At 45.6% G+C, this 27340-nt stretch overlaps 1 long non-coding RNA gene across 1 annotated transcript in view; it reads left to right on the forward strand.

Annotated features, from left to right (window-relative positions):
* LOC132028623 (uncharacterized) overlaps positions 1-27340 on the forward strand; it is a 349757-nt gene that overhangs the window by 17714 nt on the left and 304703 nt on the right. Inside the window, exons 2-3 of the long non-coding RNA XR_009407479.1 lie at positions 2686-2769; positions 23877-24051. This is a non-coding gene — a long non-coding RNA (uncharacterized LOC132028623). The remainder of the gene's footprint in view (positions 1-2685; positions 2770-23876; positions 24052-27340) is intronic.

Here is a 27340-nt window from a genome sequence, read left to right on the forward strand (position 1 = left end):
TAAATGTACTTTAAAAAAAATAATGAGTATGTATTGTTTTTATAATACAATGATTGTGATAAAGAAAAAGTAGAAAAAAGAAACGCCTAAGGTTCATAAACCAAAGGTACTAAACAATGCAGCACAGAATCCAGTAGTGCTGAAGGCAGGAGGAACCACTCTTGGGGCCTGAGATGACTTTGCATGATGGAACTTTCTCTTAGCCACTGCTTACAGAGAATGCTTTGACCAGCCAAGAGTGGACACAGAGACAGGGATTGGCAGGAAATCACTATTTGCAAGGCTGGCTCAGTGACAGAGAGTCTGAAGCAAAATCAAGGCCAAAGTTCAACTCCAAGAACAGAAATTGGAGTCTCTAATAAACAATAGCTATTGCTACTGAGTACTTACCCTGTGTCCAAACTATGTAGATTGCTTTACTTAGCATTATCTCATTTAAATTTTCACATCAAATCTATGGGATAGCACTATTGTTCCAGTTTTACAGATGAGAGTACTGAGGCTCAGAGGGTCCAAATATACATAATTAGAATTGGTACGGCTGGGATTAACTCTGGTTTGTCTGTTTCTGAAGGCAGCTTTCTTACCACCTCCTGAATTCTACTCTGTGTTGAACTCTAGGGCCCTCAGGTCCAAGAACAGGACATCCTTACCATTAAGGGGAAACCAGGCTAGTTGGGGAAGACCGCACCAACACATGTGGATTATATAGTGTTTTATATAAGGCACACGTGTGGATGTAACTGGGCTGCAAAAATGATAAGTACTATTTGAATTTTAAATTTGGGGAGATCTGCAAGGCCTGAAGTTGTACATAAAGGCATCTTAAAGGATGAAGGATTTAAATCAGGTCTAGAAGGTTGGATTGAATTAAGAGAGGGTTGGGGAGAACATTCCAGAGAAGAGAATGCACAAGTTGTGCAGAAATCTGCTCTGTTGTGTCTGAAACAGTGAGGCCTCTTGCCTAATCTTTGAGAGTTGAGTATATGTGAGAAGTGAGCTGATGTGTGTGAGGAAGGGAAACAGAGCATTAGAAATCATTCTGAAGGTTGAAAACTGGCAGAAGAGTTGTGACTTAACATGGAAGGAAGTCAAGGACCTCTAAAGGTATTTTGGGGCAGTGAGGAGACACTGCCAAGTGATGCTTCAGAGAGATTAATCTGACAGAGGTGTCAAAATGACTTGGAGTGAAGGATGGAGCCATAAGAAAATGTAGGTGTGGGGTGATGGAGGCCTCACTGGGGGTACTAGAGGAATGACGCCAAGGGGTCGGGGTGAAAGCTGCTATAAAGGGAGATAGAGGAAGGAACAGGACTTGCTGACTGAAAATAAACAGACTATGAAAGTGAGGGTTCAAGCCATATAGTTGTGGGGCTTCAAATCCATGTGTCCAAAGAAGGGAATGCCTATATCTGGAACAGGGGAGAGGGAGAGGGTTTGCTACTGGAGTTGGGCTGGGAACAGTTGATGAATTGTGTTTTCATTCCAAACCTCCCTTTTTCCTATGACTGTAAGACAGTGTAGGGACTTTTCCTCTCTGTCTTCTTGGTCCTGTAATGCATAGGACCCCCTTTGTCTGGACCAGTGTGTTCATTCAACAGTTCTTTATTAAGCTGTCATTATGGTCTGATTCTTGGGAACTCAACACTGAGAGGCCAGATCTGGTCCCTGTCCTCATGAAAGGCTCATATTGAGCAAGAAATTACAAGTGTTCTTACTATGCTGTTAGTATCAAGGTGGCATTTCTTCCCCAACACCAGTCCTGCTCTCTACTCCCCCAGCATGCACCAAGTGGTAGGAGAATTTGTCAAATATTTTACTGTATGTTGTGTCTTATAATAAAAGATATCATCTGGGGCACCTGGGTGGTACAGTCTGTTGAGTGTCTGACTCTTGACACTCAGGTTGTGATCTTAGGGTCCTGGGATTGAGCCCCATGTTGGGCTCTGTGCTCAGAGTGGAGTCTGTTTGAGATTCTCCCTCTCCCTCTGCCTGTCCCACTCATGCTTGTGCTCATTCTCTATCTCTCTCAAATAAATAAATCTTCTAACAAAAATCACAGTCATTCATGTATTTCTTTGTCCAATAAATATTTATTGAGTGTCACTGTGGCTCTGTGTTTTTAGCCTTCATGCTCACAGACTAGGGAAAACACAGATGAGTAAATAGGTAGTGATAATATGGTGTAAGAAGTATAACAAGGGGGTAGCACTGGCTTGTGGGAGCAACTAGGAGGGATATATGGTTGGGCAGGTCCATTTCCCTGATAAGAATAATGAGGTATGGGGCACCTGGCTGGCTCAGTTGGTGGAGCATGCGACTCTTGATTTCAGCATGGTAGGTTTATGTCCCACTTTGGGTGGGACTTAAAAAAAAAATAATAATAATATCTTAAATAATAATAATAATATCTTAAAAAAGAAAAAGAATAATGAATAATGAAGTGTATACACAAGGGGAGGGGGTAGGCATGGAGTATATGGAGTATATGTTCCATGCAAGAGGAACTTCCAGTTCAAACACTTGGAAGCTGGAGAGGCCTTGGCTTGTTGGGGAATGATTTACAACCTAGATTTTTATACCTAGCAAAACTACCAGTTAAAATATAAAGGGAGAACAAAAAGCAATATATATGCTGAAATGCAAGGTTTCAAAAAATTTACCTCCCATGTATCTCTTTCCCAGGAAGCTAGAGGAGGATTTCCACCACCAAAATCAAGGAGTAAATCAAGAAGGCAGACAACATTAGAATAACTGCATGAAGCTCAGGTAGGCACGGGCTGGATCAAAAAGGGTTCTAAAACCTAATGAGGAGTTTGGATTTGATTGTAATGACAGAATTACCAAAAGTAATAGTACAGTGATTACTGTAAAATCAAAAATAGTGATTTTTTTTTTTTAATCCTAGGGACCTATTTGAGCAACCTTGTGATTGGCTCTTACCAGAAGGAATAGTCTTAATCTGTTTTTCCTTTGTGTTCTTTTGGCAAGGATTCTGCTGAGTTTTAAAGAGTTTGGAAACCACTGTACTAGAAAAACCTAAAACTGTGTGCAATTGCTACTTAAGCAGCTTTGTGCAACTTGGCGGGGCTTCCAGAAGCTGTCTGGGCTGTGCAGGTTTTCCTGGAGCGGTGCACTGTGGGAGAGGAGAGAGTGGGATAGGGAGGTGATAAGCCCCAGCAGCCCAATCTCAGCAGGACTCTGCTGGTCCTTCAGCAGCAAAGGTGATCCCTAGAAGAATAGTTCTTTTTACCAATTAAGTGTTGAAGCTGCCTCCCCAATGACTTCCAGACTCCAACAAATAAAATTCCAAAATACAAACTCGAGGTGGGGGATACACAGCATGACCATGACTCTTCTACTGAACTTCATCACGGCTGGACTAAGGCAGGATATATATGAGAGTGTGTTGAGAGTGTGTGTATGTGTGTCTCTATTTATTCACTGGGCTCAGAAGAAATTTATGGATACGTTGTATGTAGCAGGGATCCAGGTATTCCCTAAATCTGAAACCAAGGAGAACCTTTTCTTTATGGATTCAGTGGATTGGCCTTTGTTTTCTTTACAGTATCTGCATCTTAAGTACTATGATAAAAGATTAGCCCTAAAACCAAGCAGCTTGTTAAGGTGTTTATTAGTTTTGCTAACCATAAAAATGGGTGTTCCTCAGTTTTCCATCAGCTGGGAGAAGTCCTTCCCCACCTTCTCCTGACCATCTTCTTTCCCTCCCACTAAGCCAGTGAATTTTAAATACCACTCTAAAGTTGTTGGCTGGTGACCTGGAAAATTCCTTTTGCTTTGTTATCCTGTTAATGGCCCATCAGTTTAAACCTCCCTACCCCCAGAAACTTTCTTTCTCCTAACCAGATGGAAGAAGGAACAGAGATTAAAATAAAAACAAAACAAAACAAAAAAGAAAGAAAAAGAAAGAAAGGATTCCTATTTTTAAGGGCTTTGGGAGGAATCCAAGATGGCTGGGCCTGATCGAATGGAAGGAAGGAATTTAATTTGTCTTGATCAGTCTGTACAACAGCTAGCAAAAATAAATGCAAATGTAAATTAGAGTCTTATTGAATGACTTTAGAGGAAGGTGACAATTTTTGAATGCGGTGAAAGCTCAACTATGTAGGATTTTGGTGGTCACAGGTCTTGTGGAAGAGCTCTAATGCTAGAGGCCACAATTCGGGCTTATGTTAGAGATGGGTAAACTAGTGTGTGAACGTCAGTCACCTTCCTTACTACCATTTGAGGGATATAGTTCTTGTTATTGGATGTTGTCATTGTTAGTTATAAAGCCAACAGCTACTTTTTTTTTTTTTAAAAAGACTTTATTTATTTATTTGACAGATAGAGACAGTAAGAGAGGGAACTCATGCAGGGGACGCAGGAAAGGGAGAAGCAGGCTTCCAGCAGAGCAGGGAGCCCGATGTGGGGCTCCATCCCAAGATGCTGGGATCATGCCTTAATGACTGAGGCACCCAGGCACCGTGCCTCCCCCTGCCCCCCCACCCCTGCCACCAAACAGTTTTAACTGCATGTGCCAGGTCCAGGGCTCAGGACTTTTCCTGCATTATCTCATTTAATTCTCACCAGACAACTCCATGAGGTAAATACTATTATTATCCCCAATGTAGAGGAGAGGAAGTAAAGGCTTAGGGAAGTGGTACAGAATCCCACCTGGGTTCTCTGTCTTCTTAGCAACTGCTCTTAACCACAACATTATGCTGTTTATAAACAACAAAGATGTAAGAAAACATAAAGAGGAAGCAGATTCATCTCGTGCTGTTCATGTAGGCCATGAAGTTGCCAAGTTATCAGGTCCTCTTTGGAGGGGACCATCCTGCATACAATGTTCTGAGCGGACCCTTCACCCCTAACCTTTTGGATTTCTGGGAAGAGGTTCTCACCTCAAAGCACTATTCTTTTCTTCCGGTCTTGGTATGTCAGTTTCCATTTCTCAGCTTCCAGACCAAAATAGAGATGCACAGAGAAGTCAGAGCCTTTAACTTCAATGCCACACCCTTTACCCACCTCTGCTGGGAAGTAGCACCTTGGGTAATTTTCTCTCCAAATAAGCTTTGTCATCTTTTCCATCAACTGGGGCCATTAGCTTTCAAATCCATCTTCTGTAACCCAGAACTTCCACAGGGCACTCCATGACTGGAGAGGAAGCAGCTGTCTACATAAGAGGCTGCCATTGGAATGGCATGCAGAAGAGACCGAGGAGAAAGCAACAGGGGAGAGTGATGGGACCGTTAACAATGGCTGGGAAAATTGGCAGTGATGACCTTGGTGGGGGTCTCTCCTGGACAGAATTCCCAGGGCCTAGGGTAGGCTTTTATGCTCCCTTTTTTAGTATTTCTTTTGATTTATAAATTGAAGTCCCCTTGTCTAAAAAAATTAATACACAGTTGTCAACAATTTAAATAATATGGTGATTAATAGAGAAAGTGAAAGTATGTCATTAATGCAACACTCTGTCCTACCATGTACCTCCACCCCACACATCTGCCCAGTCATCACCAGTAACAGTTATGAAGTCTGTCCTTCCAGATGGTTCTGCTAGTTTCCTCTGTGTGTGTGTGTTGTTTACATAAATATCAGTGAGAAGATCCTGTTCTGTACCTTGTATATCACAAGTATCTTTTGAGTCTATCTGTACAGCCCTCCCCTTGTTAACAGCAGCACAGTATTCCACTATAAGATTCGATCATCTTCCCCTTTTCCTAATCTCTGATTCAACAGATCTTTCACTTCCTTGGGAGCCTGTCTCAGCTACCACTTAACATGTTGTTCTCTGGGTGCCCTCCCAGAGAACTGCACAAATGGGAAGGTGGTCAGAAGGTGGGCCCCATATGGGAGGGCACGGGGGTGGGTGAGTGTTTTCTGTCCTGACCATACTGAGGTACACAGGAAGTTCTTTCTCCTCACCCAGCTAGATGGTTCGTTCCTCTGTTTGCCTGTGGTAAAACTGCACATTTTATTGGGAATCATCTCTGAAAATGACCAAGATCAATGAGGAGAAACATGAAAGGCTATTTCCTTAGAGTTACACTCCTGTTATTTAGGACCCGCGTTCTGGGCATGTGCACTGTGAGGCTATCAGAATGAGCAGAGGTCTTATAGGCCAGTCCTGTGCCTGCATCAGAGTACCCCAGGCACTTCACTTGGTAGCTCTTCTGTGTGAGTAACAACTCCATTAGGTAGTAGTTTGCTTCTTGTCACTGGGAAGGCACTCCAGGTTAGAGGATTCAAGCTTTTATTTATTTATTTATTTGAGAGAGAGAGAGAAAGAGAGAGAGATTGAGCATGGGCAAGGGGGCAGAGAAAAGGGAGAAGAAGGGATTCCAAGCTGGAGGTGGGGCTCGATCCCCAGACCCTGGGAACATGGGCCTGAACTAAAGGTAGCCACCCAACGGACTCAGCCACCCAGGCGCCCAGGATTCAAGCTCTTGACCAAATTTGCTCTCTGTACCTTAGTTTCCTAAAATGAGGTTATTAATAGTACTTATCTAATTTGTAGTGTTTTCCTCTATAACTTAAATATATGGTAGATGGAAAGTACTCAATGATGTGGATGTTTATACCCTAAGTCCAAATAGGTCTCACTGCACTTTTTTTTCCCTCACTGCATTTTAAACCTCGACTTTAGAGATCATCTAGGTCACTGGCTCTTGACCCTGGCTGTATACTGAAGTCAGCCAGGGAGGCTTAAAAAAATGCCAGTGCCCAGGCTTCATTGTCAGGCATTCTGATTCCATTGGTCTGAGGTGGGATCAGGGGGATCATTGCTTTTGAAAATCACCCTGGAGAATTGTTTTGCACCCAGGGTTGAGAGTACTGAATTTAGTTCAATATTCTAAGTGAACCAAGTGTGAGGTCTGTAGTGGGAAGGGACTTGCCTGGGTTATACAGGCAGACCAGAAGGACCCAGGTCTCTCATCCTGTATGCCAACCTCCAAGGCGTTTCCTTGGGAGGGAAATCGGTCCCTGGGATGCCCTTCAGGTGGTCTTGGGTATGATCAGGGGTGCTGCTCCTGCTTCTAGTTTCTTTCTGGGTAATATTACTGGACTCCTCAACCTGTTCTTTGGTCACTAACTCAAGGAGGTATCCCTATAGAAAGCTGCAATTCTAGAATACCAACCCTCTTTTATTACACCATTTACAGCATGTGAAATAATCCCATCCATCTGCCCGCCCCTCTGTCTGTCCATCCATCCACCCATCCATCCATCTATGTTGAGAATCTAAGCCCCCTGGGGGCAGGGACAATGACTGTCTGTTCCTGTTGTACAGGGCCTAGGATGGTTACCGGCGTTTGTTTAAAAAAAAAAAATTAAAATTAAAATATAAAAAAAATACCCATTAGGTGGCTGATGAAGGATATCCCAGGAGGGTAATTGAATATTTTTTATTTTTCTGGTCCTAGCCATCTGATTCTCATTACTCCCACAGTTTGGGAAGCCTCTCACCGCTTTGGCGTTTTATAAACCTCGTGTGCGTACGTTGACATTTTAACCATAAATCCAGAGTTTGGGGGCTGGAAAATTCGAGGCGAAGGGTTTAGTGGAGGGGGTAAGAACTACCCGGAGGTCCGAAGACGGCCCAGGGTTGCCGGGGGAGGGAGAGAAACCGTGGGGCGGACGCGCCTCCGCCCCCTGCCTGCCCCCTCCGCGGGAGATGGCCCCGGGCCGCAACGTCCATCAGAGGGGTGCGCCGCAGCCGGCTCCTCCGGTCCGCGGGGAGGGGACGCTGCGGGGGAGGGGACGTGATCCGGGTCGCGGCCCGGGACGGATCGGGCAGCAGACCCCGCATTCCGGCGCGCCCCCGGAGGTGGCGCCTTGGGGAGGCTGGTTTTCTTTCTTTCTTTCTTTCTTTTTTTTTTCGGAGCCTCAGGGGAGTGGTAGGAGGGGGGAGGGGGCCCTGTGTGTGTCCCTTTAAGAGCCGGAGCGCTGCCCCCGCCTCGCAGGCGCCCGGAGCCTCACAAAAGAACAGGATGTTGTTGATTTGTCACCAAACCACAGAGAGGAAATGATTGTAAATTTCCTTTAAACATCCCCACCGCGCTCCGGCCGCCCCCGCTTCCTCCTCCGCCGCCCCCGCCCGGCCCGGCGCAGCGGGGCCTCGGCGCTCCCGCGGGGCGCCCGCTCCTCGGCCTCCCCGGCCAGGCCACAGGCCCGGACTGGCTCCGGGGCGCCTGCGGGAGGAGCCCCCCGCCCCCGCCGCTCTCCCGCTCGCGTTTCAGTTGCTTTTTTTTCTGATTTTTTTTTTTTTTTCTTTCAACAGCTGCCTCAGAGAAAGGGCCAGCCCTGGAAGCACCGTAGCGTGCACCCGTTCTGTTTAGCCTTACAACGGCCTTGCAGAGGTAGTAATCATTAGGTCCAGTGCCCGGGGGGAAAACTGAGGCCCGGGGAGGTTCTCTGAGCAGCGGAAAGTCACCAGCTCCTGAAACCTCTTGAGGGCTCTTGGAACACCCAGTCTAGATTTGGTTCATCCCGAAGATTATGTTTGTAACCAAATAGCCATACTGCCATGGGAACTATTCTAGAAATTCCCACTCATCAGAGATGGCAGTTTCTCTTAAGTTCAAAGCAACAATGACTTCAGACCTGCTAATTTCATGAGGAGCATCCCCCACCATGTCCAGATGGGCACTGGTTTTTCAGGAGCTGTTTGGGTCTTAGTTCCACCTGTGCCTTGATGCACCTTTATGTACTTTTACCTCTCCTGGCTTTCTTCCCCATTGTTTTGGATGACTTTCGAAAGGCTCTGGTGGAGTTAATGCTTGCTCCCAACCTGCAGTCTGTGGTGGAGTGGTCAAGTTTGGTCTGTGGTGCAGAGAAAGGCTCCTTTTGCTGTACAGAGTGTTCTTTCTGAGCAATTAATGCTTATGATTCTGGCATTGGCTGCACTGGGGTTCTTGGCTTGAATATTCAAAGAAGCAGTTAATGCCCCAGGCACGGTGCATTCCCTCCTTTAATCCTTACAGTAGCCCCCTAAGACCTCCCTCTAGCTATCCCTTAATACAGATAAGGATACCCTGGTTCTGAGGGGTTGCGGAGTTGGACCAGCTCACACAATGTTACGTGGAAGAGACAGGACTCATTTAGTCACCGGTTTCTGATAACTGGTGGTGTCCTTTTTTAGTACTTTAAAATTGATTATTTGGTTAGAAGAATGGGTAAGGACAGGAGCACAGGATACTTTTGCTAGGTCCTTTGTCACCTTAACTTCTGAGGAACTCTAAGCCAAATCTCCCTTTCTGCGAGAAGAGCGCCTGAGTGACTCATACTCTCAGGCTGGAATCTTCCTTTTGAGGCTAGACGTGGTGGCTTGGACGAGGAGGGGGACTGGTGTGTGCTCGGAGTTCTTTCCATTCTACCTGAACAGGAACATGGAAAGTTAAAAAAAAAAAAATTATCTTGTGCTGGATTCCCAAGGCTGAATAGTGCCTTTCTTTTGCAAGACTCTTAATTCTAAGTTTTACGGGGTGGTGAGGTAGATGGGCGTAGGATGACAGAGGGTTGTGTTGGACTCCAGGTATCATCATCATCATATAATTTAACGTTACCATATGCCTGCTGTGTGCCTGCTGGGCCAGGGGCTATCTCTGTGCTTTCTCATTTGATCCCGAGAAGATCCTAACAAATGAAAAGTCAGTACCCGGAGAGAGGCTGTCCAGCTAGGAATGATGGGTAGTTGGGGTTGCATCCCTCTTTTGTCTAGGCAAGAGGAAGCATCAGTTATCCAGCGCCCCAGAAATGGGACTGCAATCCTTGCCTTCAGTCAGTGAAGAAGGCCAAGAGGGTTCTTGATGCTGGTGGATTTTGAGAGAGAAATGCGGTGGCCTTTGGCTCCTCTGTGCTGCAGCTGTCTTGCAGTTCTTCGACTCTGAGCACATTTGTTGATGGATTTCCAGCATTGCTGCAGTGTCTCCACCTGTCCTTTTTGCTTTTATAGATTGCCAGTCACTGGGACATCCGGGTCCTGAGCACTGGGGAGGGAGAGCCATCTGCTGAATTATTTCCATTCCCCAGCTGAGGAACACAGGGCGCCAACAGGCCAAGTTGTTGGTCTGGGCAGGCTGGTTTGATGCAGAGCAAGGCAGCAGGAGTTAGGGCCTTCAGCCTCTACCACAACTCAATTCTGGGGAAGCAGGAACTGGAGGAGGGTAGGTCCTCTGATATCTCTTGTCCTCAGTTTCCTAGGCTGTGCAGAACTGTGGCCTGTGTGGTCTTTGATGGCTCTTCTAGTCATCGTCATCCAAAGAATAGCTTCTGTTTACTCATTCGGTTAATATTTATTAAACATCTACTCAACACCAGGCACCTCTGCTGTAGGTGCTGGAGTTACAGCAGAGGACAGAACAAAAGCTCTATCTTCTTGGGGTTTACCTTTTAGGTGGAGACCAAAAAAAAAATTAAACACATGGGTATGTAAAATGTTGGGTAGTACTTTGTGCTCTGGAAGAGAAAATGAAGACGTGAGGGGGGGATGCTGTGTGAGTACAGGAGGTGGGGTCCTGTTTTGTCTAGGGTCGTAAGGGAAGGCACACCGATAAGATGGCATTTGAAAAGCGTGGGAAGGAGTGAGCCACACTGCCTTGTGAGGTTGCTGTAGGTGTTTGGAATGGCAAGGATAAGGACTAGGAGCTGGGACTATGTTGTATAGCACTTACTGTGTGTCAGACCCTGTGATAAATGCGGTATGTTATTTAATCCTGTTACTCCAGTATTTTATTTGAGGAAGCTGAGACTCAGAGAGGTTTAGTGACTTGCCTAAGGCCACACAGCTAGTTGGTGGTGGAGGTGAAATTCTAATGCTAGTCTTTTTTTTTTTTTTTAAAGATTATTTATTTATTTATTTGACAGAGAGAGATCACAAGTAGGCAGAGAGGCAGGCAGAGAGAGGAGAGGAGGAAGCAGGCTCCCTGCTGAGCAGAGAGCCCGAAGCGGGACTCGATCCCAGGACCCTGAGATCATGACCTGAGCTGAAGGCAGCGGCTTAACCCACTGAGCCACCCAGGCGCCCTCTAATGCTAGTCTTAACCTTCATGTTGCTTCCTACTCAGGGAGTCTTCTTTTGGAGTCAGTGTTTAATTTATGTCCTAGTTCTTGTTAATTTCTTGGGAATTAAGGGTCAAAAGTGGCCATGACTCCTGACCCCTAAGTTGCTTGGTATTGGGGAAAGAGCTGAGGGCCTGAAATTCCTTTTTGTGAGTGGAAGAAGGTAATATGTTTGATGCTGGAAAACCCCATGTTGTGTTTATGGCAGAAAGGGGAAAAACACCTTCAGATTAGTGTAAACAAGAGAAATGGGAGAATGGGGTAGCCTGAATCCCTCCACCCTCCCTTCGTTTTAATTTCCCCATGATGGGCTCAACACAGCATGTTGTATTATATAGTGATAATTAAAACACTTGGATTAGTGAGCTGAGATTTATAGGGCAAACAGGAGCCAGAGGAGAAACGACAGTCATGTCTTTTATTTGCAGGCAGATATCCAAATTGCCACTTGCTTGCATTTTCTTCCTGACACTATCACCTACTCTGCTTAATTAGATTCTTTTTTTCTGTATCATTTCCAACACCCGCTCAGCCTGCTGCTCAGCAGCGAGTTTAGGAAGCCGTATCCTGAATCCTTTCCCACAGCCCAGGGAAGATGAGTCAGGAGACAGGCAAATAAAAGCCAAGGAGGGTGTCTTGCCATCCGCCTGTGGAGCCCGCCTGTGGAGCCCACCTGTCCATCAGCATCCTGGCGTAGGACTGGGAGGACTGCACCCAGAGCCAGGGAGAAGAAGTACTGCACTCATTCCAGTCCTGCCCACTTTCTGCAAAGCATCCTCTTTCTTTGCAGGGAACCAATAGAGTGAGTTCCCCAAACAGCATACCACCCCCAACATACTCCATTTCAAAACAAATAGAGTTAAATCACACTCTCAGATTTTTATTGACTATTTTACTCTCTTCAGAGTATCATCATGGACTCTGATGGGGGTGAGGGAACAAAATGAGATGAACAAAATGCTGTCCAAATTTATCATCCAGTAGAAAGGAGAGCTGAAAATAGCTGATGAGAATTTTTGGCCAAATTCATACATTTGGTAAGTATTTACGGAATATCTAGTGTGAATCAGGCATTGTTCTAGGCAGGTACAGGACACAGTAGTGGCAAAACACCCCCCAAGATCCCTGTCTGCTTGAGTTTCCCAGCTCTTGGAGTGGGGGAATGGCACGGCAGTGAATTCATTCCTGAAGAACATAAGAACTATGAAGAAAAATTAAGTGGGGGAAGGAGAGTGCTGGGGCTGGTCATTTTAGAAACGAAAAGGGAGAAGGCGGTGTGTTCTGCTGGAGAATGACAGATCTGTTAGGGAATCTGGGCTTCCACACCTGCTAGCTGTGTGACTGTTATGTTTCTTTGGCCAACTGGTCTGAAATGTATTTTTCTCATCTGTACAGTAGGGCTAGTCATAGACACTCATGAAGGAATTCAACGAGGCAAAAAAATACAAATATAAATAATAAAGGTATAATAAATAAATGATAAATAGCATAATAAAGAATTAAAAAATATGTAAAACACCTACCCAATTAGGGTTCTGTGAGTGCTTGCTCTTTTCAGCATTTCGTGGTTATAATAAGGTGACTGAGGAGTGGAAGGAAGAGTGAAGGAAAAGGGTTATTATCCATGTCAACCTGCCCTCTTTCAGTAATCATGGTTTGCCCATCCACCAGGAATGCAAGAATGCTGGTGAGCTCTTGCAGCAGAATTAGAACTGCTCAGGGTTTAGGTCAGGGTTTGGTATGTGGGCTATTAGGTGGGAGTTTGAGGATCATTGATTTTTGCATTCTGTCTTAAAAATTGTTTTGCACATGCTTCGGGTTCACTGTGATACTCCACAACAGGCTTGGAAGGGGGGCCGGGGCTGCCCACTTGACAAACGGGAAAACAGGCACAGGATGTGAGTGCCTGGCCAAGGTCACCTCCAGTCTCCAGAGGAGATCTCCTGCCGGCCTGGAGATGAGTCATCCTAGAGTGTTGTTCCCGGGGTGAAATCACAAAGGAAGGAAGCCTTGGATTTATTGCAGGCAGCCCGGGGAAGTTTCCTGTTCTTGAGAAATCTCAGAAACAGAAACTCCTCCACCTGAGGGGCTTTATTCTTCTGAAGTCAGCCTTCTGAGGAGCCCCCAAGCCTCCAGAAGATACAGTGTCTGGTAGAGGGTTAAGGAGAGGGCGGAAGGCCTTTGGCGTAAGCAGAGGAGAAAAAAGAAGAAAAAGTATAGGGGTTGAGAGCTTGGGCCCTGGGGCCAGACAGATCTGGATTTGGTGGTTCTGCCACTTAACCAGCTTGGGCAAGTCACGTGACCCTCTGTGACCCTTAATTTCCTCAACTTCAACAGTCCATACCTCACATGTTGTCAGGAAAGTGAAATGAGATGGCATGTGCCAAGTGTTTCGCCCAGTGCCTGGCAGTCAGACGCCCTTAGGAAGGTGAGTTGTCATTACTGCAGCAGGAAATGGAGTAGCTGGGTAAGGGAGGGGGGGTGACAGGACCCCCAGGTTGTGCATCCCTCTCAACACTGCACCATTTAGATGAGGTCTTTTGATGAAGTTCTTTCCAACCAAGGCTTCTGGAGTCAGTTACCCAGGAGGTGCCATCCTGGCCTTCTAAGAAGTTTATGCTGGGACCAGCAGAGCAGGACCAGACAAGTATCCGATGTCTTCCTGCCATTGCTCACCCATCCTGGCATCACAGTTCACTGGGCATGACGGGCCTGAGAGCCCCCCCAGCCTTGGTTCACTCTCTCCCCCTCCCTTTAACCTTTGCTTCTCTGGCTCAGACCCATTATTCCTCCTTTTGCTCTCGACTCCATGTAATGAAAATAATTGAGCCTGTCTCCACTGATGACTGTCTAGGAACAAATTAAGCCCGCCCCAGTCACGGCCTCTGACTGAACACACCCCACCTGCAGCAAACTGTCCTGCTTAAGCTTGGGACTTAAACCCAGGCTGCAGTGCTGGATGCACTTTCCAGGGTGCCTGCCCTACTGGACGGTCTCATGGTTTGCTGAAGGGTGTTTAGGGGTTCTGGGACCAAGGTGCAGAAGCTTCGGGAACACCCTATGCTTTTATCCAAAGCCCTCATTATTGTGCTTTCCCATCACACATATGCTCTTCATCCTCCAGCCTAGCTTCCTTGCCTCTCCCTGCCCCACTGGATGTAGATCTCTAGAAAAGAGATAACAAAGGGGGCTGAAGAGTTGCTTGGGCTTGGGGTTTGCAAGCTCCCGAGGCTGTGGATTTTTCTGATTTTTCCGATTTTTATGTAAATGATTCCAAGAGCAGAACAGTGCAGGAGCAGCTCTGCCCAGGAAGAGGGAGAAGGGCAGGGTTGCTGATTAGAGGAATCTTATTTAATTGTATTATTCTAGTCGGAAGCCCCATTTATGTTTGTATATTTTGTTAAGATAATATCACAGTCTTAAGTGGAAACACCACCACCACTGCCCTGTCTTATCTCTAGAAGGAACCTGCCCTTTGGCCTGCTATGCATTCTCCTCCTTATCCTTGCACATATGCACATATGCACATACTGTGAACAGCCTCTCCTGGGGCCAGGATTGTGCTTTGGGCTTACATATTTTCCACCAAATTCTTGCAGTAATTCCAGAAGGAAGGAATTACTATCCTGATTACTTCAACGAAGAGACGGAGGCTCCGAGAGGTCTTTAGGCAGAACCAAGATTCAAACCCAGGCCTGATTCCATCTTAGGGCTGCAAATTTAGGGACATCTGTGACTGTTGTCTTCCAATCACCATTATATTATAGACATTTACCCAGGTTCCTTTATAGTTTTCCTAATGATTGTGTAGAATAGGAACCAAAGATGCCCTGCACCAGTGCTGTGTACCCATTTTCTCCTTTTGGGCATTTGTGGACAGGAGTGTTGGCCGAGGAACGCTGAGCAGTGTTGAGAGGAAAGGGCGCAGTGTGGAGGGTGGAGGATTGGGCTGTTGGAACCAGAAGCACACTGCAGTGGGGGGAGGGGAGCACGCAGAACTCCCCTTGCTTTCACGTGGGGACACTTGGGTTGGCAGTCCCGGCATCCCTTGCTCTCTATTTCAGCTGTGTGAGTTGGTGTGGGGGCTGGGTCAGGGGCCAGCAGCCATCTCCTCAGGGGAGGGTGGTGGAGAAGGAGCAGTCCTCTTGAGGTCGATAGAAGAGGAGTTTTTATCCCCATTTTATAGAAAAGGCATCTATGTCTCACGGAGGTCAAAAGACTTGCCAGAGCACAGCTCTGAAGCATCAAGATGGAGAATGAGGTGTGGGAATTCTGACTCCTCTGCGCTTCTCCTCCATCAGCCTCACCCTTCTTTCCCCTCCTCTGGTTATCTCTTTCAGAGGACTTTTCTTCCTGATACAGCTGCTCCCGGAGTAAACCCACGTGTGCCCGCCTAGGCTAGACACACATGGTATAACAGGGCTAGACCCATGGAGTAAACGGTTTCTAAAGAAGGGCAGAGTAGCTGGCAGGGAAAACCAGGAAATTGTTTTTAAAAACTTTTCAGGTATAGGGGCCACAGTCCATTGGGCATGTCTTTTGGTTTTCCACTCAGGTCATGATCTCAGGGTCTTGAGATGGAGCCCTGCATTGGGTGCTGTGCTCAGCAGGAAGCCTGCTTGAGATTCTTGCTCCCTCTTCCTCTACCCCTCCTGTTCATGCTTTACCTCTCTCTAAAACAAATAAATCTTTAAAAACAAACAAAAACTTCCCAGGTACAAGGTGGTTTTTTTTCTTCTTTTTGTTTTTTTGGCCCAAGTTCCTCCTATAAATTTTTAGGATTTAATGCAGCCACTCAGCCTGTTCAGAGAGGTGCAGTGCAGCTAGAAACACCTTTTCCGAGTCCAAGCAGTAATCACTGTTAAGTTCCGTGATCAAAGGAAGGAGACTGATGCAAAGCGAAAAGTCAAGCAAAGCTTTATTTCGTGCCAAGCATCGAAAATCAAACCAACTGGTCGGGGCCATCTCTTAAGAAGAGACAACGGCGACCCTGACAAGGCCGCTCCCAAGAAGGCCACTTCGGAGGAGGCCGCTCCCCAGACTAGGCCACCCTGGACGAGGCCGCACTGGACGCTGCGGACGAGGCCACTTGCCAATGAGGCCGCTCCCAGTGGCGCTGCTCCTGATGACTATTACTCTGACAACTACCCTGCTATTCTGACTCTTCCTCCTACTACTCCACCCCCGCACCCCAGCCTCACAGACTAACTTTTATAGAGGTGGTTGAGCTCAGCCCACACACAGGTGGCCAATGAGATTTCAACTCACCACTGTAAATATATGCGCACCCCACTGATTGGATGTCTTCATCCAGCCTGGCCCGCCCCTATATCCAGGGTTTGCAAGTAAGTGCCTTTGGCTAACCAGGCCCTCATATAGGCCCTCACAATCACTGTAGCTTTATCTTTCACAGTAGAAAGCCCTGAGTCTCTTAAGAGTGTTTGTAAACAGCACTGAGTTCTTAGAATGACATGACAGTTTTAAGAGAAAAACAAAACTCATTGTTTATGTCAGCTCTGTGGCTTATTAATATAAAATGAAGATGAAGATTCATTTATGTCAGTAGACTTTTTTTTTTTTTTTTTTTTGGTGGAGGAGTTGTTAAAAATTCATATATCTTTGCTAATGGAACCATTTCCACATTCACAATGGGGGAAAAAACGAACAAAAAAGCAAGGCTCATAAAACCTTTCCTGGAATAATCAGAAAAGGAGTGAGTCCCTGGAAATACAAATTTGTGGTATTAGCTTTGCACATTAGCAAAATTCTTCTAGCTTTCGAATAGCATGTTATGGACCTAGGTTATATTAGTTTAGCATCCTCTTATGTGTGCGTGTTTTTAAAAGATTTTATTTATTTCAAAGAGAGCAGAGCTCGAGAGAGAGAGAGAGAGAGAGTAGAGTGGGGTAGAGGGGCAGAGGGAGAGGTAGCAGCGGGCTTCCTGCTGAGCACCGAGCTTGGGTTCAAGCCCAGCGGTGTTCTGGCTCAGTCCCAGGAGCCTGGGTTCAGGACTTGAGCCGAAGGCAGATGCTCAACTGACTGAGCCACCCAGGTACCCCTAGCATCCTTTTTTGATTTTTGCTTTCCCTAGAGCATGTTTATCTGCTCTCACTCTGAGCCAGTCCTGTGTGACCCACTTTGCACTCACTGTGGCCTTGAATCCTCCCCCCACTGCCTGCCTTTGAAACAGCCAGGGTTCCTGTGTCCCTCACTCTATGAAAACACTATGAGAAACTAGAGTTTTGCACCATAAGGGCCCCAGAGCCGTTATGAGTGATGACCAGGCTCTGAAAGCCTCCTCATAGGAAGTCAGTGGCAGAGGTAGGATTTGAATCCAGCTGTGTTTTGAACTACCTCATTTGCCTTAAATTAGTAAACTGCCGAGCCCCTTCTTTGGAGTAAGGCAACTTACTAGGAAGGCACCTTGAAGGGAATGCTAAAGTGAGCCAGAATGTTCACTCACTTCAAGGCACCTGTAATCTAGGGTGGGTTGGAGGGTCATCTTTCATTGTATAGAAATAATTATTAATTTGTAAATCTTCATTTTACAGATAAAGAAACCAGATCTAAGAGGTCAAGTGACATGATCAAGGTCACACAGCTATGATGTAACAAGACTTTTATTAGGTGGTTGTTGCCAGAATTCCACAGTAGTCCAGGCCCCTTATGTAGACCATCACATTCTTACATGCCAGGCAGACAAAGGCCAGAGCTGCATTTAAAGATCAGACAGAGGCAAAGGTGGCAAGTACTTGGAGGGTATGTGCTCAGTGCTCCTAAACAGAGTGGAAATTCCAAAAGAGCTTTATCCCAGCAAGATGCCTGTAGGCTCTTGGGTCCATTGCCTTCTGTGCAACAGAACTCATGGGCTCACCCATCTCTCTCCCTGTGGCAAAGAGTCCTTGCTTCAGCAAACAGACTCAGAAGACCTCCTGTCCCCAGAGGTTTTCCAGTAGGACAGTTACCACTTAGGCCTGCTGAGCTGTGCTGTGCTGTATAGAAATATTTGCTTTAAGCTGTGCAGGCGGAAGAAAGCCTAGAGGAGCAGAGGAAGGAGGGCAGGCTGGGAGATACCCTTTGCTGTTAGAGAACAGTGGGCTCCTGGGTCTGGGTTTTCTAGGGCCCCACCACCTAGGGACTTCTTGAACTCTCAGCTTGCCTGCTGAGCTCAGAAGTGGGCATGAGGCTGACAGGGACTCCCCTTTGCAGTGATGGGAGGGTATCTGCGGAACAGTCAAGTCCTTTATCAGACTCAGGGTAGATGTTTCACAAGTTTTCTTCCTTTCTTATCCATCCTTGCCTCCCTCCCTTCTGAATTCTTAGCTGTTAATAAACCATGTAGGGCTTTTCTGCCACCTTCACATCTGCAGTGACAGCAGACGTCCCATACTAGGCTCCCTGATGACTGTCCTGCTATACATGGATTTCAATGGTGATGCACGTGTTAAAAGTGAAAAAAATGCTAGGACACCCACGAATCATACCAGGAGTGGAGCCAGTGAGGCTGCTCTCTTATTTGGCCTTTAGAGTCACCAGCCTGTGTTTTGTTCATCCCATCCTCTGCTTCATTGGCTGTGTGGTGTGACCGAGGTTATGTTATGTAACCCCTCTGTGCCTTGGTTTCCATATTTGCAGAATGGAATGAGAACAGCACTTACTGCACAGAGATGCAGGGAGTATTAAACACAATAGTGCGTTAGAGCCCCCCCCGCACTGGAATCTGCTAGGAACTGTCATCTAAACAAACACCAAATCCAGCTGGAAGGGATTTGAGGCATCAGCACCCACCTTTTAATTTTTTTTTTTTTAAGATTTTATTTATTCATCAGAGAGAGAGAGAGGGAGAGAGAGCGAGCACAGGCAGACAGAATGGCAGGCAGAGGCAGAGGGAGAAGCAGGCTCCCTGCCGAGCAAGAAGCCCGATGTGGGACTCGATCCCAGGACGCTGGGATCATGACCTGAGCCGAAGGCAGCTGCTTAACCAACTGAGCCACCCAGGCGTCCCCACCACCTTTTAATTTTTAAAAATTAATTTATTTAACTAATTGATGATAACATTAACTAACAGTAATAGCTGATTTATTGGGCGCTTGTCTCATAAGCTAGGCACTGTGCTAATGACCTTCATATGCAAAGTTGCTTACAAATGTGAAGGCGCATCCCATTTTTTTCCCCAGAGAGGCAGCCACCATCACCAGTGCTGTGTATCTTTATGTGTGTTCTCTATGCATGCACAGATATTTAAATCTCTTTTGACCCCTTCATCTTTCAGTATGACAAATCTTGAGCTCAGGGAGAAAAACACAAATTGTCAGAAAAGTTCTTATTTTGCACTGCTTATTTTGCACTGCTCCAGACGCTATGGGATTTTGAATCCTTGCTATAACTCTGAAGAACGAGTTGTGTTATTTGGAGTAAATGCTCTAAGCCTCAGTTTATCTCTGAGGGTTTATTGAAAATTAAGTTTAAATAATCCACGGAGAAGGATCTCTCAGAGTTCCTGACACATCTTGGTGCTCAGGGGATGGTGTCTGCTGAGGAGTGTCAGGATTTTATGGGGACCAAAGCTTATACAATTGGAGAAAGAATAAAAATTAGGAATCCAATATTAAGACTGTAATAACTATTTAGAGAAAAAAATATAGAGTATTGTATGTCAACTATGCTCACAATTTTAAAAAGTCAAGAAAAAAGATAGAGAAATAAGCTCTATCAGTTTACATATTTTAAAAAGTGGCAGATACCTCAAACACTATAAAATCCAAAAAAATAACGTTTTTCTTAATTAACTGCTGACATACCTCCATCATACTTTTTATTCTTGCATTTTCTAGCTTCATACTCTTTGATCATTTCTTCCTATGATAATGATTTTCTAAATCAGTTTCTATGAAGAGAATAAAAGATAATCTAGCCTTTTCTCTAGCATCATGTCTTTTGATCGTGTCACGATCAAAACATGTCTTTTTTTTTTTTTTAAAGATTTTATTTATTTATTTGACAGACAGAGATCACAAGTAGGCAGAGAGGCAGGCAGAGAGAGAGGAGGAAGCAGGCTCCCTGCTGAGCAGAGAGCCCGATGTGGGACTCGATCCCAGGACCCTGAGATCATGACCTGAGCCGAAGGCAGCGGCTTAGCCCACTGAGCCACCCAGGCGCCCAAAACGTGTCTTTTTTTGAGGGGGGCAGTTTTATGGCTTTATTAGCATGAATATGACGTGCACATCAGCTATCTGTCCATCTTCTTCACTGCGCAGCCTGGCATTGGGATTGGCGAGTCTGATGGACCCCTGGGCTGCTGTTCTCACAATGGCTTTGCAGTTTTTGGAGGAGACAGTGGGAGTAATCTCTGCGCAGAAGGGTTTGTCGTACATCAGCTCCTTGATCTTGTGGACTAGGAACTTCTGGAAGCCATGGGCAGCACGTGCTTTGTTTTCTTGTTGCTCCCATAACTAGCATTGGGCATCAAGATCTGGCCTTTGAGGGGCGCCTGGGTGGCTCAATGGGATAAGCCTCTGCCTTCGGCTCAGGTCATAATCTCGGGGTCCTGGGATTGTGCCCCATATCGGGCTCTCTGTTCAGCGGGGAGCCTGCTTTCCCCTACCCCCCGCCCCGCCTGGCTCTCTGCCTACTTGTGATCTCTGTCAAGTAAATAAAGAAAATCTTAAAAAAAAAAAAGATCTGGCCCTTGAATCTTCTTTGCACCCTATTGTCACTGCCTCTGGGTTTCTGCCCTTGTGCTTAGTTTTGACACATTGGTCTGACTGGTGCTGGATGAACTTCTTGGTCCTCTTTCTAACAATCCTGGGCTTTACTAGAGGTCTGAGGATGGCCATGATGCCAAGTGAAAGATGGCTGCTAAAATTTGTCTTGCATTCTTAACAGCTGAGACACAGAAAATGAGTGAATTCACATAGACACACACACTGTTTTTAGTATTATTACATGTTCATGTCCCATAAACAGAGGAATTTTGTTAAATTCTGTGTTGTGTGAGTCCATCAAAAATGAAAAAGGTGGGACGCCTGGGTGGTACAGTTGGTTGAGCATCTGATTCTTGGCTTCAGCTTGGGTTGTGGTCTCAGGGTCATGAGATTGAGCCCCACATCAGGCTCTATGCTCAGTGAGGAGTCTGCTTGAGATTCTCTCTCCTTCTCCCTCTGCAACCTCCCACTCATGCGTGCGCGCTCTCTCTTTCTCTCAAATGAATAAATCTTGAAAAAAAAAAAGGAAAGAAAAAGAAACTATGATGTATTATAACTGCATACGTCGAGTATATTTCTGACAGAAGAGAATTTTCCCTTTGCGTAAGTTGAATCCTCCACTTGTAATTATACAGGTCTCCTAATTGGAAGCATCTCTCCCACCTTGGCATCTGACTCTATTTCAAACTTTTTCTTTCTTTCCCATCACATATTTCAGTGTTGGGCACTGTAGGACAGGTTCATGTGGTGTCTCACCTGCTGATGTGGCTGTGTCAGGAACTGGGGTCAGTGGGCACGGGAGTGCGGGAGTATTCTTGGGAGCTATGTCTGCCCTGGAGGGTTTGCAGTCATTCAGCTTATGTGGGGGTGACTGTGAACCACATAAATACGTCCTGCTAGAAACTCACTATACTACCAGTTTGCCAGCTTGACTCCTGCTTGGGTACATCACACAACAGGAGGGCAGGCATAACAGAAGGGAAAATGGAGGGGGGAGAAACAGCACTCTTTCCACTTGGGGTTGAGACTTGACTTTGGCAGAGCTTAGAGAAACCCAAGACTATGTGCATATGTTTTTTTTCCAGGGCCTTGGAAGGGGCTACTGTGGATAAGGGCTCTGAAGCTTTAGCTCTGGGAGCTTCACAGTGACCTGCTTAAGCTGTTGTTTTTATCTGTGGGTAGAGAGGACCATGCAGCCCGTGTAGGAGCTGTGTGAACTTGTCTCTTCATAAACCTGGGTCCTTCAGTAGTAAGCATACTATTACTAGCATTTACTTCACTGGGAACATCAACAGGAAGGCAGGCCCTGATCTAATTGTTTATTGCTGTGTCTATAGTGTCTAGAAAACATAGCCCACACTCAACAAATACCTGTTTTGTGCATTTCATGAAATGCAGGGTGTTCGGTGTTTAGGTCCAGGCTCTCAGGGAGAAGGAAACTGAGGCACAGTTAATTTTCCTATGCTATACACTGCTGCTGGTTAGACTCAAGGGAGACCTTGTGTCTGTGGGCCTCCTTTCTTCCTGCTGGCCCTCCCACGTGCACTGTATAGGAAGGGGAAGCTTAACTCACTTCCGAGTACCTGAGATAGTCATCTGAGTTATTATTCCCCCTCTTATGGACATGAGCCAGGGTCCCTGGGTCTCATCCCTGGAATTTGCTCTGATCCACAGAACCCACTGTTGTAGAGGCTCACCTGCCTTCTCCCCCTCCCTGACCTGACCTGGGTCCCTGGGAATGGTGGGAGGCTAGCAGACAGTTGAAAGAACAAAGGTGAATGGTTTTGAGCCATAAAATAGTGAGCCTGAAAAACAAGTTTGGAAGATGAATGGCTTTGGGCTTGTAGAGCTTAGCAGGGGCAACCCTTAGAATTGTTGACATTCCCGCCTAAGAACTCTGGGAGGCCCTCCCTGGGCCAGAGCCTGTCTCCACACATGCTCTCCTCAGAGAGATCCTCAAGCAAAGCCAGAAGTCACCCGCCCTGTGATGTAGCACACTGGAGATGAGGCCGGAGGGCCCTCATCAGCGGTCATTATGTCATTACAGGTTGGGAACTGTGGTCTCAGGAGCCAGGTGGCTACAGGTGCTCAGTCTGCCACACAGGCGATGGAACAGCAGTCTGGGCCCCATACAAAGAGGATGGACCTCTTTGCCCTCCCTCTCTGGCTGCAGGGATTGATTGCCAGTCGCGTTCTTGTACCCGCTCCCCACTCTGTTGATTACAAGCCACTCTGATGGTGTGGACCCCTGCCTGGTATGCTTCCCCTTTCTATAGGAAGCTCAGGAGAAGGATGAGGATGCTCACTGCTCTTGCAATACCTCCACCCCCATTAACAAGACAACTGGGATGTTGTAGCCACTGCTTCTAGTGGTTCTCCCTCCAGCCTTCGGATAATATTTATATACAAATGCTGCCTCTGATCTCCACCGAGAAAAACACCAGCTGCTATTGAAAATCTTTTTTGCATGTGATAGAGAGCAGAGTGCTGGGCCTCACGTGGTCCCCCTTGAGCATCTCCGAGGCTGTTAGGAAGAGTTAAGTGCGTTTTATTTGTATTTTTCAAAGTCAACCCAGGGCTGTGTCCAGGCAACTGAAGGCCTATCAGAGCCAAAAATGCCTCATTCCTTTTTAGAAAAGACAAAGGGATTAGGTGTCCCTGGGACTTTAACAAATGCTTTGTTGGTGGTTTTGATTGAGGTTTCACCAAGGGAAGGCGGATGCAGAAATGAGGACGCCAAGGATCCCGGCAGCCAGTGTCATGAAGATGCCTGGAGACAGGCGTGCACAGACTATTGGCCGTGATGTCAGTTAGTGCAGCCTCTTGGAGAGAAATTTGGCAATGTCTTACATAAAAAAGGAGTGTGACCTTTTGGCAGCAATTCCATTCCTTAGAAGCTATCCTAGAGTGGTTCGCCCATGTATACAAAGATCTATGTTCAGAAATGCAAAAAGTAGGAAATCACCAATGTGTCTCTCAGCAGGGGACGGGCTTAATAAATTGCAGTCCATCCAAATGATGGAACACTATATGAGCATTGAAGACGAGAACAAAGCAAATATACGAGTTCCCTCCTCCCCCACCACTCAAAGTTTTGCTTTTCAGAGTTCCAGTTACCCGTGGTCAACTGAAGTTTGAAGTTCAGAGGCAGATAACCCTCCTGGAGAATCTGGAGAAGGTCGAAAGTGGTCCAATGCTATGTCATAGTGCCTGCATCGCTGACCTCTCTTTGTCTCATCATGGAGGCATTTCGTCATTTCCCTTGATCACAGAAAGAAAGGTGAGTATGGTAAATAGGATATTTTGACAGAAAGGGAGAGACCACATTCACCTAACTTTTATTACAGTATATTGTTATAATTGTTCTATTATTGGTTACTATTGTTAATCTGTTACTGTGCCAGGTTCTTAAATTGAATTTTATAATAGGTATGTATGTATAGGAAAAAACGTGCTATATATATGGCTTGGAACAGTCCATGGTATCTGGCATCCACTGGGGGTCTTGGAATGTACTGCCTGCGGACAAGGGGGTCTACGATGATGACAATGGCCAAGACAGTACTTACTCTACATGCTCTCCTAAGTGGTTTACATATTTTATAATATTTACATATTTATAGTATTAACTCATTCAATCGTCACATTAGCCCTTGGTTACAATTAGCATATTTTTGTAGGGGCACCTGGCTGGCTCATTCGATTGTGTCTGCCTTGGGCTCAGGTCATGATCTCAGGATCCTGGGATCCAGCCCTGCATGGGGCTCCCTGATCAGCTGGGAGTTTGCTTCGCCTTCTCCCTCTGCCTCTTCCCCTCGTTCATGCTCTGTCTCTGTCTCTGTTTCTTTTTTGAAAAAGAATATTTTTCTAGATGGGGAAAGAAATAATAAGTAATTTGCCTAAGATCACATAACTAGTAAGTGGGGGAGCTGGATTTCAAGCTGGCAGGCCCCAAGGTCTAGAACAACCACACACATGCTTGTAACTCCACATAAAGAAAGATGCCACTGAGTTATTCTCAAGTGAAAAATTCAAGTAGCATGGGGTGTGATCTTATTTGTGTAAAAATATTGTGTGTCTACACACATGTGTGCATGAATACATGAGTGCATCACATGTATATGTAAAATTTAAGGTGTGGAAGAATACATATCCAAGCAGCATTTCCCTCCTAGGAAGGACAGAGATGGAGTGTGTAAAAAGGATATACATTTTTTAAGATTTTATTTATTTGGGAGAGAAAGAGAAACAGAAAGAACAAAAAATGGGATTGGGGGTTGGGCAGAGGGAGAAGCAGACACTGCTGAGCAAGGAGCCCCATGCAGGGCTCAATTTCAGAACCCAGAAACCATAACCTGGGCTGAAGATAGTTGCTTAGCGGACTGAGCCACTCTCCCACCCCCACCCCCACCCCTGGCTTTTATTTTACTTCATGTTTTTTCTATTAACTGGATATAGTTTTATATTTTCTGGAACAAGTGCTTTTGGAATTTTAGGAACAATAAGATTGACCACATTATTAAGGTAATGATAATAAAATAATCATACTTTAGTTTCTCTTTCTAGCTGGTCCTTAGAAAGGAGAGGCTTCCTATAATCATGGGCTCAGAGTAACCACTGTGATTAATTGCAAAGTAAAAGCTATGGAGCCAAGCCTAACAGAGAGGACTAGTGATAAATTAGATAAAGATAGTCCCAGAAATTGTTCTTCTGATTGGCTGAAAGGCATCCCGACATAATTATTCTTTTTTTTTTTTTTTTTTTTTTAGAGATTTTATTTATTTATTTGACAGAGAGAGAGTGGTCACCAGTAGGCAGAGAGGCAGGCAGAGAGAGAGGGGGAAGCAGGCTCCCCACTGAGCAGAGAGCCCGATGCGGGCCTCCATTCCAGGATTCCAAGATCATGACCTGAGCCGAAGGCAGAGGCTTAACCCACTGAGCCACCCAGGTGCCCCCAACATAACTATTCTTATTCTCATTACGCTTCAGAGTCTTGCCTCCTCCTGGAAGCATTTGCTGAGACACTGAAAGAGTCTGGTGATTTATTTTTTTTGACACACGGCCCCTCCATGTTCCATCTTCACTCGCCGGTCCCCTGCATTTAATGTGTTCATGTAGTGCATTATTGTACCTCATGGAAATACTGCAGGTGTTTGGGCCTTTGTTCCATTACCATCCCTTCAGGGTCATCCCATCCGAATGCATTCATGATGTATTACACCTTAAGGTACTTTGCATTTTGCAAATCTCATTCCCATTTCATTATTTCAATTAACTGGGCATAGTGCCTTATCACTGTAATGCATTTCGTACAATGTCTCTTTTAGAGGAAAAGAACGGGCTCAAGTGGGTCCCATGAGAAAAATGAGAGCTATCAGAATTTTGATCCCCATTTTTATTTTTTTATTTTTTATTTAATTTTTTTTTTAAGATTTTATTTATTTATTTGTCAAAGAGAGAGTGAGAGTGAGCACAGGCAGACAGAGTGGAAGGCAGAGTCAGAGGGAGAAGCAGGCTCCCTGCAGAGCAAGGAGCCCGATGTGGGACTCAATCCCAGGATGCTGGGATCATGACCTGAGCTGAATGCAGCTGCTTAACCAACTGAGCCACCCCATTTTTAAATCCCAATGTTTAAGTATGGATTTGTGAAATGTGACCCATCACAGAATACAGACAAATAACCCAAGCAGCTCTGTTTATCCTGTCAGGGATTGGAATGTATTCAGTGTTAAGGTATGTTTTATTTTAATTCATGAATTAAGTTTAGGTGACAATTTTTATCTCCCTTTATCTCCATAAGGAACCGAGATTCAGCGAGGCTGCATGAAGTCCTCAAAGTTGTACATGTAGAGGGGCGCCTAGGTGGCTCAGTTGATTAAGCATCTGATCCTTGATCTCGGCTCAGGTCTTGATCTCTGGGTGGTGAGCTCAAGCCCCGGGTTGCACTTTATGCTGCCATGGGATCTACTTTAAGAAAAAAAAAAAAAAAGGTTTACATGGGGAAAGTGGGATATGGATTTCTCACCCAGGTCTGTCAGTCTTTCTGCAAAATCCAAGGGCTGAGCACTCAACAGAGAAATAATGGGTTTCACTCAGGGGCGCCTGGGTGGCTCATTCAGTTGAGCTTCTGGCTCTTGATTTTGCTCAGGTCAGGATCTCAGGGTTCTGGGATGGAGTCTCAGTTAGGGCTCTGCTCTGAGTAGGAGGGAGTCTCCATCTTTCCCTCTCCTTCTGCCCCTCCCTTGCGTTCGTGCACGTGCACTTTCTCTCTTTCTCTAAAATAAATAAATAAATCCTAAAAATAAGAAACAACCAGCAAGGTTAAAAAAAAGAGAGAGACGTTTCACTGAAATAACACCTCTGTAACATACTGTTAGCAGTTTAGTTTCCTTAGTTTTCTCTATTTAAAAAAAACTAAATTAGAAAAATAAACACTTGGTAATTGAAGGATATGTAAAATGTTTATACTGTTTTCCTTTTTCACTAACATCATCAGAACGATCTTCCTTGTTGCTTCATGATGTCATTATTTTAAATAATCACATACTTCCTAAAACTCAATAATTAAA

This window comes from Mustela nigripes, chromosome 12 (assembly GCF_022355385.1).
Source record: "Mustela nigripes isolate SB6536 chromosome 12, MUSNIG.SB6536, whole genome shotgun sequence".
Taxonomy (NCBI): domain Eukaryota; kingdom Metazoa; phylum Chordata; class Mammalia; order Carnivora; family Mustelidae; genus Mustela; species Mustela nigripes.